This window comes from Mauremys reevesii, linkage group 3 (assembly GCF_016161935.1).
Source record: "Mauremys reevesii isolate NIE-2019 linkage group 3, ASM1616193v1, whole genome shotgun sequence".
In the NCBI taxonomy this organism is placed as follows: Eukaryota; Metazoa; Chordata; order Testudines; family Geoemydidae; genus Mauremys; species Mauremys reevesii.
Window position 1 is genome coordinate 25,864,620 of NC_052625.1, and position 15,871 is coordinate 25,880,490.

General features: G+C 46.8%; 1 protein-coding gene and 1 long non-coding RNA gene across 4 annotated transcripts in view; one reads left to right on the forward strand and one right to left on the reverse strand.

The window, feature by feature from the left end:
* Positions 1-15,871, forward strand: part of PPP4R3B (protein phosphatase 4 regulatory subunit 3B) — a 95,816-nt gene that overhangs the window by 73,336 nt on the left and 6,609 nt on the right. The window lies entirely within an intron of this gene.
* LOC120401589 lies at positions 6,997-13,962 on the reverse strand. The gene is made up of 2 exons (XR_005596576.1): positions 13,633-13,962; positions 6,997-7,212 (listed from the first exon to the last, which is right to left on the reverse strand). It is a non-coding gene; the product is annotated as an uncharacterized LOC120401589 (long non-coding RNA).

Here is a 15,871-nt window from a genome sequence, read left to right on the forward strand (position 1 = left end):
ACAGAACTAAAAATTAATGAGAGCTTAGGTACAAGTTCTTCAAGTGATGTTGCTATGGGTGCTCCACTGTAGATGTGTCTGTGTCCCTGTGCTGCTGATGGGAGAACTTTAGTGGAAGTGTCCATTGGGCCCGTGCCTGGGCTGTCTCTCCTCGTGCTGTGCCACGAGGCTAGCCCATGTGCATGAGCTAACTGTCCTCAGGTCCTTCTCAACTGCCTCTGGCTAGAGATGGAGCCATTAGCAGTCAGTTAAGGCTATTGTTTTTCAGTTTGCAGTTCTTCCAGTGCTTGCTCATGTCCATTCCATGCTAGGTGTGTGGGTGGGGGTATGTGTGTGCGCCACATGCACAGTTGCTGGAGATTTTTTCCTCATTGGTATCCGTTGGGCTGGTTCTGTTGCCCTCTGGAGTTGTGCACATATGCACTGGTATAAATGGTGCTGCAGGCCCTGCGTCCTCTTGGTTTTTTTTTTTTTTTTTTTTTTTTTTTTTTTTTACCATCTATGATGATTGCTGGAATGACCGCTCTTGCTAAGCAAGGCTCCTTTCCCAGTGGTTTGGACTTTCTCTGTTCGTATTTTATATCGTTATTGTAGTCCATGTATATCGTTCTTAGTTAGAGTTAGTGTGTATATATAGTAGTGTTAGTAGCTGTCCCTCTTGTCACGGGACTTTTTGCTCCAGGAGCTGGGCATGCCCCAGTCCCCAGGCTTCAAGCTGTGTCCCTTGTGCAGCAAACCGATGCCAGTTAGTGACTCTCTCACTAGCTGTCTAAAATGTCTAGGCAAGTCTCATGTTAAAGTGCCAGATCTGTAGAGACTTCAAACCCTGCACAAGAAAGGATAGAGATATTCGACTGAAGGCCGTTCTTGTGGAGGTAGTCCTCAGACTGGCCTCCAAGCCAAGCTGTTCTGAATCAGTGCCAAGCACCCTGACATCCATGTGGAGTGCTCCCTGGCCTGGGGCTCTTCCTAGCACCGCTCTCCATCGAGGGTGTAGAGGAAGAGGCATAAGAGACAATGCACTGAGAGATGGCATTCTCCAGTGCAAAGGAGAGACAAGCAGGGTATGACTAGCATAGTGAGACCCAGGTGAGGCCACTTCCCCTCTCCAGAGCTTCTGATGGCGCCAATAACTCTGCCTAGGGCACTGAGTCCAGTAAGGGACCCACCACCGACTCCCAGGAGCAGCTAGGGGGTCATGTATCTGCAGACCCCTTTCCACCCAGAGGCTTTCCAGGTGGCAAAGGACCTGCTTTACCTCCCAATCCCACCAACCCCTCAAGGCCTTTTGTGAGCCAAGGTGACTAGGGACAAAAAGGGGCAGGATGCGGCAAGCTCCTCCGCAGCACCATCCAGGGATAAGCCCTCCCAACCAGCCCGTTGCCGGTCCCCAGTTCCCCAGCACTGCCTGGAGGAGCAAGTGGGTACTGGGCCTAAAAACCCTTCTGCCAGTGCCTGGCCACCAGGCCACTGCTTGATGCAGTGGCAGTACTGGAATCCTTGGGGATTTCTCCCTGTACACTCATACAAAGAGTACCACAGGACTCTTTGCTGCTTTTACAGATCCAGACTAACACGGCTACCCCTCTGATACTTGACACCATGCAAGGCACTGCATTTAGCCGTATGGAGTGAAAATCCATCAACCTCATGAAGAAACTTGCACAAGTACAGACAGATATCATCTTCCTTTCCAAATGCAAATGGATGGACATCATACCAAACGGACTAAAGTTGAAAAATCCACTGCTATCTACATCCTACACAGACCACAATGAGAGATTATGCCATACTCTGTCAAAGAAACTGAGGAACCATCTGATCAGCATCCTATACAGCAAACAGAAAAACATCAAAAAAGAGCTCTCCAACCTGGAGACTCTCATAAATAACCAAACTTCCATACAAACGGACTTCACTAAAATAAGACAGGAGATCTACATTACTCACTTCACCTCTCTACAAAGGAAAAAGGACTGTAAGCTGTCTAAAATCCTACCTGCCACATGGGGCCACAACAGTGGTACCCCTAACCCACCCAGCAATATCGTCAATCTATCCAACTACACACTCAGCCCAGCAGAAAAGTCTGTCATATCTCGGGGACTCTCTTTCTGCCCTGTCACCCCCACAAACATGATACAGTACTGCGGCGATCTGGAAGCCTATTTTTGCCGTCTCGGACTCAAAGAATACTTTCAGGATAACACTGAACAGCCCACTGATACAGTCACCTTCCCACAACAGCACAAGAAGAACTCCACATGGACTCCTCCTGAGGGTTGAAATTACAGTGCTTCCGCTGACTACACAGGCAGAAATTGTGGAAAAACAACATCACTTGCCTCATAACCTAAGTCCTGCAGAACGCAATGCCATCCACAGACTCAGAAACCACCCTGACATTATAATCAAAAGAGGCTGATAAAGGAGGGGCTGTTGTCATCATGAACAGGTCTGACTACCAAAAGGAGGCCGCCAGACAACTCTCCAATACCAAATTCTACAGGCCACTTCCCTCAGATCCCACTGAGGAATACACTAAGAAACTGCACCATCTACTCAGGACACTCTCTACACTAACACCGGAACAAATCAACATACCCTTAGAGCCCCAGCCAGGGTTATTCTATCTACTACCCAAGATCCACAAACCCGGAAATCCTGGACGCCCCATCATCTCAGGCATTGGCCCTCTCACTAAAGGACTGTCTCGATATGTGGACTCTCTGCTCAGACCCTATGCCACCAGCACTCCCAGCTATCTCCGTGACACCACTGATTTCTTGAGAAAACTACAATGCATTGGTGACCTTCCAGAAAACATCATCCTAGCCACCATGGATGTAGAGGCTCTCTACACAAACATCTCACACACAGATGGAATACAAGCTGTTAGGAACAGTATCCCTGATGATGCCACAGCACAACTGGTTGCTGAGCTCTGTGCCTTTATCCTCACACACAACTATTTCAAATTTGATGACAATATATACCTCCAGATCAGTGGCACTGCTGTGGGCACCCACATGGCCCAACAATATGCCAACATTTTTATGGCTGACCTGGAACAACGCTTCCTCAACTCTCGTCCACTCACGCCCCTTCTCTACCTACGCTACATTGATGACATCTTCATCATCAGGACCCATGGGAAGGAGACTCTCTGGAAAAATTCCACCATGATTTCAACAGCTTCCACCCCACCATCAACCTCAGCCTGGACCAGTCTACACGGGAGGTCCACTTCCTAGACACCACGGTGCAAATAAGTGATGGTCACGTTAACACCACCCTATGCTGAAAACCTACTGACCGCTATGCCTACCTTCATGCCTCCAGCTTCCATCCCGGGCACACCACACGATCCATTGTCTACAGCCAAGCACTGAGGTACAACCGCATCTGCTCCAACCCCTCAGACAGAGACTAACACCTACAAAATTTTCTAGCTCTGGGGCTTTCCTTTGTTAGACGTGTTCGCCTCAAGGAAAAACAAAGTGCCGACGGTTTTGCTCCCTCCTGGGCCGCAGTCAGGGGTCTCTGTCGGACACCTTCCTACAGTCTTGGGGGGGGGGTTGGTCTGCTCTACGCCTTTCCTCCAATCCCCCTGATACTCAGGGTGATTTTGAAGATTCGCAGGGATCACGCACAGGTAATCTTGATAGCTTCGGCGTGGCCACGCCAGCATTGGTACACATCACTCCTGCACATGTCCGTTCAGGCGCCCCTGACGCTGCCCCTGCTTCCGGACCCGATCACGCAGGACCGGGGCTCCCTCTGCCACCCGAACCTCGAGTCCCTTCACCTCACAGCATGGATGCTCCATGGCTGAACCCGGTGGAGATGCAGTGCTCCCAGCAGGTCAGACAAGTGCTGCTTGGTAGTAGGAAACCGTCAACTAGGGCCACTTACCTGGCCAAATGGAAGCGCTTCTCCATATGGTCGGGTCAGCGAGGTCACAATCCGCTGGGGGTCCCAATCCCCATTGTCCTAGACTATTTGCTCCACCTCAGACAACTGGGCCTCTCCCTCGCCTCGATTCATGTTCACTTGGGACCTGAACTTGGTACTCTCCACCCTCTCGGGACCTCTCTTTGAGCCTCTGGCTTCGTGCTCCCTGTTGTACTTGTCGTATAAGACCGCCTTCCTGGTGGCAATCACCTCGGCCAGGAGGGTGTCGGAGCCCAGGGCGTTAACATCCGAGCCCCTGTACACTGTTTTCTATAAGGACAAGGTCCAACTTAGACCTCACCCGGCTTTCCTACCCAAGGTCGTCTCACAGTTCCACATGGGTCAAGATATTTTTCTCCCGGTGTTTTATCCGAAACCACACTCTTCCAATGAGGAGCGGAGGTTACATTCCCTGGATGTCCGCAGGGCTTTGGCTTTTTACATTGAGCGTACCAAGCCGTTCAGACGCTCAACTCAGCTCTTCATCGCAGTGGCGGATAGGATGAAGGGGCTCCCGGTCTCCTGTCAGCGAATCTCTTCGTGGATCGCGACCTGCATCCGGGAATGCTACCGTATAGCTAAGACCCCTGTCCCTCCAGTCACGGCCCACTCCACTAGAGCGCAGGCCTCCTCTGCGGCGTTCCTGGCTCAGATCCTGACTCAGGAGATTTGTAGAGCGGCCACATGGTCCTCCATCCACACATTCTCGTCACACTACGCCATCACGCATCAGGCTAGGGATGATGCAGCCTTCGGTCATGCAGTACTCCAGTCAGCAGTGATCTCCAACCCCGCCACCTGAGGTTAGGCTTGTGAGTCACCTACTTTGAATGGACATGAACAACCACTCGAAGAAGAAAAAACGGTTACCCACCTTTTAGTAACTGTTGTTCTTCAAGATGTGTTGTTCATGTCCATGCCAATACCCACCCTCCTGCCCCTCTGTCGGAGTGCCGGCAAGAAGGAACTGAGGGGGTGGAGGGTCGGCGGGCCCCTTTATAGGGCGCTGTAGTGGCGCCACTCCAGAGGGCACCCGGGCCGACCCTACGGACGCTGCTAGGGGAAAATCTTCCAGCTGGCGTGCACGCGGCGCGCGCACACCTACTTTTAATGGACATGAACAACACATCTCGAACAACAGTTACTAAAAGGTGGGTAACCGTTTTTTTTCTCGGCCCCCTTGTAATTCTGTATTGTCAACTGTCGGGTTGAATTTTTGTATTGAAAAACTGCCAGAGCTGCGTCGGGAATCCTTTAAAGAGGGACAGTTAGTATCAAAAACTTTGTTACAATCGTCCTTTGACACTGCTGATACAGCAGCTAGGTCTACCTCCACAGTGTTGGTGATGCGACTGACATCATGGCTCTATTTGTTGGGATTTGCAAAAGAGGTGCAGTCCACAGTGGAAGTTCTTCCTTAGGGCACAAAAGTCTTCGCCGAAAAGATGGACGCCTCCCTTCATTACCCATAAGGATTCCAGGACTACCCTAAAGTTACTTGGAATGTATACTCTGGGGCAAAAAAGGTGTTTTAGTTCCCAATCTCAACACAGACCATATGCGGCTCTATATCAACCTCAGCACCATTACAAACTGCGGAGAGGAAAAGGGAAATTCCCAAAGTGCAAACAGTCTGGTCCACAAAACTTGTCCCAACTTCTTGCATCTAAACATTTTTGATGGGCAGGTTGAGGCACTGTGAGACCACTCTCCACAACTGACGCAATCGACCCTGGTTGTATACCCATTTGTCCACCGACTGACAGTGTTCCGCAGTTCTTGGGAACGCATAATGTCAGATCAATGGCTTTTACAGATCGCCCAATCTGGTGGTTCCATCCATTTCACCTTCCTCCCCTGTCCCTCTTCAGGAACCCTTTTCATGAGAATTTACTACAACAGGGGATAGATCACCTCTTCCAGTTATGAGCCATAGAATCAGTACCTCAGTATCTGCGAGGCAAGAGATTCTACTCTTCATAATATCCAAAAGAAAGGGAGGTTGGAGACCCTTACTGGACCTCAGAGCTGTCAACAAGTTTGTCAAGGCTCAGAAGTTCAAGATGGTCATTCCAACTTTTGAAACAGGGAGACTGATTTTTGGCCCTCATCCTCCAGGATGCCTGTTTTCACATCTCGATCCTACCGGCTCACAGACGATTTCTCAGGTTCACTCTTGAACATGGCCATTATCAATACAGTGTCTGTCATCAGCCACGAGACCTTTTTCCAAAGTTCTCTGTGGTAGCTACTCACGCTTGCAAGTGATAATGATTTGCCCATACCTGGAGACTGTCTCCTTAGAGCCTGATATCTCCAGGAGGGCCCACAAAGCTGTTGACACTATGATACACTTGTTCTCAGAACCGAGTTTACAGATCAACACCCAGAAGTCAACTCTCACTCCAGTTCAACACTTAGAATCCGTAGAGGCTAACTTGGACATCCTACAGGCCAAAGCCCTCCTACCTCAACATAAGTTCCTATCTCTGGTTTCACTCACAGGCACCATTCAGTACAGTCCATGGATACCAGCCAGACTCTGCCTCTAACTCCTAGGACATATGGCAGCAGGCATGGGAGAGATACCACGTGCCAGACTCCATATTTGATACCTCCAACTATGGTTTAATTCGGTTTACAGACCAAACAGGGACGGGCTGGACAAACCTCTGTCACTACCCACCATAATTAAAAACTCCTTAAACTGGTCGAAGGACCTGACCAATCTGTGCAAAGGGGATCCCCTTCTCACACGTCACTATTGTTGCTCCTTACCACCAACGCATAACTCATAGGGTGGAGTGCACATTTAAATTGCCTCACGACTCAAGGTAAATTGTCACCTATGGAGATGTCTCTACACCTCAATCTCTGAGTGTGGTCACGAATCCCTACACCCATTTCCTCCTGCTGATTGCAGGATCAAATACAAAGATCTTAACAGACAACGTAGCCTGTATGTACTACATCAACCATCAGTGGGGGTGGGGAAGCATGTCACCCTCTCTGTGCGTGGAGGCAATGAGACTATGGAACTGGTGCATTTCTCACGTCACTTTGTTCGCGGCTAACCTTTTGGACGTGCAAAACTCTATAGTAAACTCAGTCGCAGATTCCTGCACAACTTGTTCAAGAAATGTCCATGCTACTGCTCCAGGCTGGGGATGGGACAGCACTCTCTGGACAATGCTCCTCTTCTTGCTTGGGACAAGGACCTTTATGCCTTTTTTCTGTTTTCCTCTTCTGCTGAGGGTCCTGTTAAAAATAAAAAGGAACAGAGCTCCTGTCATCCTGATTGCTCCTACTTGGCTGAGACAGACCTGATATCCTGACCTGACACAGCTCGCAACGTGCCAAAGGTCTCTCCCAACTTTTCTGCACCTCCTCTCACAAGCCCAGGAGTGTACCCTACATTCCAACTGGGGATTCTCTGCCTCAAAGCATGGCTCCTGCTTAGTTCCAGCATCTAGAACAGGGGTCTCAAACTCAATTTGCCTTGGAGCCAGTGCCAGTCCTCAAATCCTCCCAGTCGGCCAATAATGTCACTGAAGATGGTGTTCAGAAGAGAAAATGTTTATATTGTATTTATTTTTAATTTCTTAGAAATAATAAAGTTGTTCTGTCAGTTTATTGACGTTTGGCCTCCGTGACTGAGCAGTTGAAACCTTCAGGATTGCAGCAAGGTGTGCATCAGACAGTTGTGTTGGTATTTTGACTTGTTTATATTCATTGTGGGGGAAAAAGTGATGCCTCCACGGCTGCCTCTGCCTGACAACTAATGATATCTCTGTCCCTCTCCCCCAGCCAATGGGAGCTGTGGGGGGCAGTGCATACGTTGGACATTGTCTGAGGCGTATCTGCCTGCGTCTCTCCTCCCATCTCTCCTTCGCAGGCTGCAGTGGAGAGGTTCTTGGGATGCAGATGGCCCGCAGGCCAGGAGTTTGAGACCCCTGATCTAGAAAGTTCATGCTCAAAGGAAAATACAAGAGGCTACATTACACAGTAGAAAGTCCTCCACACTACATACTTACCTGCAGAAATGGTCCAGGTCTCGGATATGGTGCACATCCCAACAAATATATCAGCAACTCTTCCATATAATCTAGAATATGCTCTGACCCTTAAAGTCAGGATTATCCCTAAAATCTCTTAAGGTCTTTCTAGTAGCTATTATAGCTGGGATACTTGATGCTGTCACACCCAACCACTAAAAGGTTCATTATGGTTATAATAAACCTCTTCCCTCAACCTCGTCTCTATACCCCATGTGGGACCTAAATCTGATACTGAAAGGGCTGACTAGACCCCTCTTTGAACCCATGGCCACCTGTTCACTAACATCAATTAAAATGGCATTCTTGATCGCTATTACCTCAGCCAGAAGAATAGGAGAGAGAGCAGCTTTGAGGGCGCCCCCCACCCTTCACATCCAAAATTCATCCCTAACGTAACCTCTCCATTTCACATGATTCAATCGATTCACCTTCCAGTCTTCTACCCCCAAGCCTCACCGTGACAATAGGGAGGCTATACTACATATCCTAGATGTTAGGAGAGTCTTGGCCTTCTACCTGGATAGGACAAAAGTCTTCAGGAAGTCTGAGACTTTTCGTTTCTGTGGTGGAAAGCTCCCAAGGGCTCTCTAAGTGGGTCTTGAATTGCTACCAAATTCATAATGTGACACCCCCCACATCCCCAGACTCAATCTGTACATTTTCCACAAGGTCAGTCTCCTCATCCGTTGCTTTTTTCCAAGGATGTTCCTCTCACAGAGATCTGCAGAGCGGCGACAGGGTGTCAGTCCATACTTTTGCAGAACGTTATGTGATCACTGGACACTCTGCCTCCGATGCCATCTTTGGCTCTACAGGACTTGACCCAACTCCAAAGCCCCTTCAAAAGGGGTGCTGCTCGGGAGTCACCTACAGTGGAGCACCCATAGGGACACTACTCGAAGAAGTTATCTTATGCAGTAACGATGGTTCTTCGAGATGTGTCCCTAAGGGTGTTCCACAATCCACCCTCCTCCCCTCTACTTTGGAGTTCTCCTTTTATGACTGCAATAGAGAAGGAACTGAGGACAGTTAGCTTGCTAGCGCTGTCTAGCCTCGTGGTGCAGCACGAGGAGAGACAGTCCAGGTCCAGGCACAGGCCCAATGGACACGGCTATCGAAGTTCTCCAATCAGCAGGATTCAGACACACCTACAGTGGAACACCCATAGGGGGACACATCTCAAAGAACCATCATCACTGCACAATGTGAATAACTTCTTATCATGACTTGATCACATTTATAACGTGCAAGCAAAATGAAGTCCTGACCAGTAATATATATACTTGATGCTTTAATAGAGCCAGTTTTACAAAGCTGAAAATAGTTGAGCCAAATCAGCTGGGAGGAAGAATTTAATCAGGAAAACGAGTAATTTGGAATAATTTAAGAACACTTTACTAGATGTCCAAACAGCACAAATGAGGGGGAAAAGCCATACTGGTTAAAGAAACAACATGGTTTAGAGGGAAAGTGAAGGCAGCTATATATAGATATATATCTATACACTCACAGATAAATAGAAGAAAGGGAAAGTTGATAGTAATGAGTATGTCAGAAGTTAGGCATCATAGAAAATTCATAAGGGAAGCCAAGGGACACAAGGAGAACTCTGGCCAGCAGAATTAAGGACAGTAAGGAGGAATTTTTAAAATATATTAAGAACAGAAAGAATCCTCTAGTCACATTGGTCCATCACTAGATGGAAATTGTAGAATTATCAACAATAATGCAGGAAAGGCAGAAGTATTCAATAAATATTTCTGCTCTCTATTTGGAGGGAAAACAGATTATATAGTCTTGTCATGTGGTGATAACACTTTCCATTGCATTAGTATCTCTGGAGGATGTTAAACGAAGCTACTAAAGTTAGACATATTTAAATCAGCAAGTCCAGATAACTTGGATCCAAGAGTTTTTTAAAAGCTGGCTGAGGCTGTCTCTGGACTGTTAATGTTTGTTTTCAGTCAGTCTTGGAGTAGTGGGGAGGTTTCAGAAGACTGGAAGAAAGCTAATGCTGTGCTAGGTTTTAAAAAGTGTAAATGGGATGGCCCTGGTAATTACAGGCTTATCAGCCTGAAATCTATCTTGGGCAAGATAATGGAGCAGCTGACATGGGACTCAGTTAATAAAGAATTAAAGGGAGTTAATGTAACTAATGTAAATCAACACTAGTTATGGAAAATAAATCCTGTCAAATTAACTTGATATCTTTTTTTGATGAGAGTACAAGTTTTGTTGATAAAGGTAATAGTGCTGACATGATAGACTGCATGACATTTCCATTAAAAAACCAGAACGATATAAAATTGATATGGCCCACATTAAATGGATTAAAAGCTGGTTAACTGAAAGGTGTCCAAATGTAATGGTAAATGGAGAATCATTGTCAAACTTGTTTCCAGTGGGAGCCCACAGAGATCAGTTCTTGGTCCTATGCTATTTAACATTTGCATCAGTGACCTGGAAGAAAACATAAAATCATCACTGATAAAGTTGCAGATGACACAGAAATTCGAGGAGTGGCAAATAATGAAGCGGACAGGATTCAGAGTAATCTGAATCACTTAGTAAACTGGGCACAAGCAAACAATACGCATTTTAATACACATTATTGTAAATATATACATCTAGGAACAAAAAATGTTCTCTCCTGGGAAGCAGTGATTCTGAAAAAGAATTGGGTATTGTAGGGAACATGAGCTCCCTGTGTAATGCTGTGGCCAAAAAATCTAATGCGATCCTGGGATGCATAAACGGGAATCTCGAGTAGAAGTAGAGAAATTATTTTACCTCTATATTTGGCACTGGTATGACTGCTGCTGGAATACTGTGTCCAGTTCTGGTTCCTACTATTAAAAAAGGAGTTTGATAAATTGGAGAGGTTTAGCTCCCAGACTATTGCACTGGGACGCACAGTATGGGGAAGAGGGGACCTGCCCTCTGTGGAGAAAGAAGTGGTTCAGGACTATTTAGAAAAGCTGGACGAGCACAAGTCCATAGGGCCAGATGTACTGCATCCGAGGGTACTAAAGGAGTTGGATGTGATTGCAGAGCCATTGGCCGTTATCTTTAAAAACTCATGGCGATTGGGGGAGTCCTGGATGACTTGAAAAAGGCTAATGTAGTGCCCATCTTTAAAAAAGGGAAGGAGGATGATCTGGGGAACTACAGGCCTTTAAGCCTCACCTCAGTTCATGGAAAAAACATGGAGCAGGTCCTCAAGGAATCAATTTTGAAGCACTTAGAGGAGAGGAAAGTGATCAGGAACAGTCAGAATGGATTCACCAAGGCCAAGTCATGCTTGACTAACCTAATTGCCTTCTATGATGAGATAAGTGGCTCTGTGGATAAGGGGAAAGCAGTGGACGTTTTTATTCCTTGACTTTAGCGAAGCTTTTGATATGGTCTCCCACAGTATTCTTGCTAGCAAGTTAAAGTAGTATGGGCTGGATGAATGGACTATAACATGGATAGAAAGCTGGCTACATCATCTGGCTCAATGGGCTGTGATCAATGGTCGGTCCTGGGGCCAGTTTTGTTAAATATCTTTATTAATGATCTGGAAGATGGGGTGGATTGCCCCCTCAGCAAATTTGCAGATGACCCTAAACTGGGAGGAGTGGTAGATACGCTGGAGGATAGGGATAGGGTCCAGAGGGACCTAGACAAATTAGAGGACTGGGCCAAAAGAAATCTGAGGTTCAACAAGGACAAGTGTAGAGTCCTGCACTTAGGATGTGTGCCCTTGTTGCCAAGAAGGCTAACGACATTTTGGGCTGTATAAGTAGGAGCTTTGCCAGCAGATCATTCCCCTCTTTTCAGTATTGGTGAGGCCTCATCTAGAGTCCTGTGTCCAGTTCCCCCCCCCCCCCCCCCAATTACAGAAAGGATGTGGACAAATTGGGGAGAGTCCAACAGAGGCAACTAAAATGATTAGGGGATTGGGGCACATGACTTATGAGGAGAAGCTGAGGTAACTGGGCTCTTACTGCAGAAGAGAAGAGTGAGGGGAGGATTTGCTAGCAGCCTTCAACTACCTGAAGGGGGGTTCCAAAGAGGATGGAGCTAGGCTGTTCTCATTGGTGGCAGATGACAGAACAAGGAGCAATGGTCTCAAGTTGCAGTGGGGGAGGTCTAGGTTGGATATTAGGAAACACTATTTCACTAGCAGGCTAGTGAAGCACTGGAATGGGTTATCTAGGGAGGTGGTGGAATCTCCATCCTTAGAGGTTTTTAAGGCCCGGCTTGACAAAGCCCTGGCTGAGATGATTTAGTTGGTGTTGGTCCTGCTTTGAGCAGGGGGTTGGAGTAGATGACCTCCTGAGGTCTTTTCCAACCCTAGTCTTCTATGATTCTATGATACTCCACTTAGGAAGGAATAATTAGTTGCACACATACAAATCGGAAATGACTGCCTAGGAAGGAATACTGCAGAAAGGGATCCAGGGGTTATAATGGATCACAAGCTAAATGAGCCAACAGTGTAGCACTGTTGCAGATAAAGCAAACATCATTCAGGGATGCATTAGCAGGAGTATTGTAAGCAAGACACAAGAAGTAATTCTTCCGCTCTACTCTGCGCTGAGAGAGCCTCACTGGAGTATTGTGTTGAGTTCTGGGCCCCACATTTCAGGAAGGATGTGGACAGATTGGAGAAGGTCCAGATTAAAGGTCTAGAAACATGGCCTATGAGGAAAATTGAAAAAAATGGCTTTGTTTAGTCTGGAGATGAGAAGACTGAGAGGGAACATAACAATTTTCAAATATGTAAAAGGTGGTTACAAGAAGGACAGTGAAAAATTGTTCTTGTTCACCCCTGAGGATAGGACAAGAAGTAAGGGGGTTAAATTGCAGCAAGTGGGGTTTAGGTTGGACATGAGGAGAAAATTCCTGTCAGGGTAGTTAAGCACTGGAATAAATTGCCTAGGGAGGTTGTGGATTCTTTTGGTGGTGGTTTTTAAGAGCAGGCTAGATAAACGCCTGTCAGGGATGGTCTAGATAATACTTAGTCTTGCCGTGAGTGCAGGAGACTGGACTTAGAAGACTTCTCGAGGTCTTTCCAGTCCTACACTTTTATGATTAAATACTATGTACCCTCCAACGGCTCAGAATACCACTGCTCCCATGCCACCCCACATTTCATGGTAGTCAATGCTATAAATGAGAGAGACAGACAACATTGCTCCAGATCAACTACTCACAACAAGAAGGCCCCAAGCTCTTCAGCAATGCCATGGATGATTCCCTTCACTAATTGAAGGACTCTAGAGTAACTCTCTACTCCCTGGACGTCTGTGCAGAGAAAATTCATCAGGTCACAGCCAAACCGTCTCACCCAGTCCAATACAAAACCTTTCAAAGAATCATACAACTGTCCAAGAAGAGGCCTGGATTCCACAAGAAGGGCCCATCATCTTCTGTCATCTTTCAGTAAGCAACTTCTAACAATCTGTTTTGGCTGTTCATTTGACGGTCATGAGTTCTTCTATCATCTGGGTCATATGTTGCACCACCCTCCTGCTATACTCCTCCCCACATCTCCCCCAGTGGTAGCTTGAAAAAGGAAAGACTTTCTTGGGAGAACATCACATTAGACAGATGCTAGAAGTCATTAAATTACATCTCTTCAGATCCATCCTCCTCCACTCCCCTTCTTTTCCCTTTTCAGGGACCCTTCTCACAAGGGACTCCTAATGCAGGAATTACAATCCCTCCTGTTGGAGGTGATCAGACTAGTTCCCCATCTTTCATCAGGAAAAGGTTCTACTCCAGGTACTTCTTGGTACCCAAGAGGAAAGGAGGATGGAGACCAACCGTGGACCTCAGGACTCTGAACACATTCATTCTATGACAGAGGTTCAGAATGGTAACCCTAGCAACAATAATACGATGTCATATCAGGGGACTGGTTTGTGGCCCTTGACATTCAGGATGTGTATTTTCATATAGCAATGCATCCAGCTCGCAGATGTGTACTTCAGTTTGTCGTTGGTAGCGACCACTATCAGTATTGAGTGCTTCCCTTTGGCTTTTCAGCTGTGCCAAGGGTCTTGACAAAGGTCCTCTCGGTCATTGCAACCCATCTGCAGCAAAAGGGAATAGTAGTCCGCCCGTCTGGACGAATGGCTTCTCAAAGGTCATTCCTTCCCCGAGGTACATTCAGCAACCAACATTCTTTGGGGCTGTTACCCCCCAAAAATGGATTTTGGGACACTCCTGTAATAACCTCCCTAATACCCCGTTAGTCTGTTCTTCCGAAAGTATGAGTTTCCAGGGTTGTTAAGGAAACACCGAGGACACAGATATAACTTTCCGATAAGGTGATTGACACCGGAGGTATATTTTCCAAAACAAAGCGTCTTATTAAAGTAACTAATCCTACTGCAGTATACCATATATACTCGTTCATTAGCCTATTTGTTTATAAGCCGGCCCCCCAAAACGGATAGATAAAAATAGCAGAAACTGTATGACCCTTTCATAAGCTGACCCTATATTTCAGGGGTTGGAAAACTTTGGGTCCCGGCCCGTCAGGGCGAGGCGCTGGAGGGTCGGGACATTTTGTTTACTTGGCGTGTCTGCAGGCATGGAGTCCCTCAGCTCCCTGTGGCCGCAGTTTACCATTCCCTGCCAATGGGAGCTGTACGAAGTGGCGCCACTTCCCGCAGCTCCCATTGGCTGGGAATGGCGAACTGTGGCCACAGTGGAGAGGCTCCATGCCTGCAGACACTCCAGGTAAACAAAAAGACAATGTATTAGATATTCAGTTCAATGATTCCATAGAACAGGAGTCGGCAACCTTTCAGAAGTGGTGTGCCAAGTCTTCATTTATTCGCGGTAATTTGAAGTTTTGTGTGCCAGTAGCCCATTTTACATTTACAGAGGCCAGTGGATGGAACCTCAGACTGGCAGCAGGCTGAACGGACCAGTGGCTGGGACCCTTGGCCGGCAGCAGGCTGAGCGAGGCCAGCGGCCGGGACCCCGCCTGGGGTTCCGTCTGCCAGCTCCTGCCAGATGGGGTCTCGGCCGCCGGCCCCATTCAGCGTGCTGCCGGCCTGGGGTTCCATCCATCCAGGCCGGCGGCGGGGACACCAGGCTGGCAGCAGCATGTCACAGTAAATCAAATCGTGTGCTTGCCTTTGGCACGCGTGCCATAGATTTTAAACTCTATGGCAGGGGTTGGCAATCATCAAATTTTGGAGTAGACCCGTTTATAAGCCGACCCCTGCTCTTTGACGTGTCATTTTTTTACCAAAAATATTAGTCTTATGAACGAGTATATACAGTAATCTAAAAATAGAAGTCAGACACAAATCCCTAATAGCAAATTAGCATACAATTTAAATGATTCTAAGCAAAGCACTTTGCTACAAATGGCCAATTTGTAACAAATCGCTGACTGCTCATAAATTATACATTAATTGCAACTTATGTAAAATTTAATAACAATATTTCATGCATTCTTATTAACGCACGCATATATTTCAAGCATACACATTACATACTATGCTAGACTACACTACACTAAAAATTATATTTAAAAGCTGGCAGACTTACTTTATATATCCTTTGGTATCCTTTAATTGCTGTTACTACTTTTTATAAATCTTTTGGAATTCTTTAATCATGGTTGCTGCTCTGCTCTGGTCAGTCAGCTTCGTTTTGTTCTGGTCGTCTTCTCTGTCTCCACACTAGGCTTTGTCTACACTACAGGGAAAAGTCAATCTGAGCTATGCAATTTGAGTTATGTCAATAGCATAACTCAAGTCGAAGTAGCTTAGATCTACTTACCGCGGGGGCCACACTACGCGATGTCGACGGGAGACGCTCTTCCATTGACTCCCCTTACTCTTCTCGAT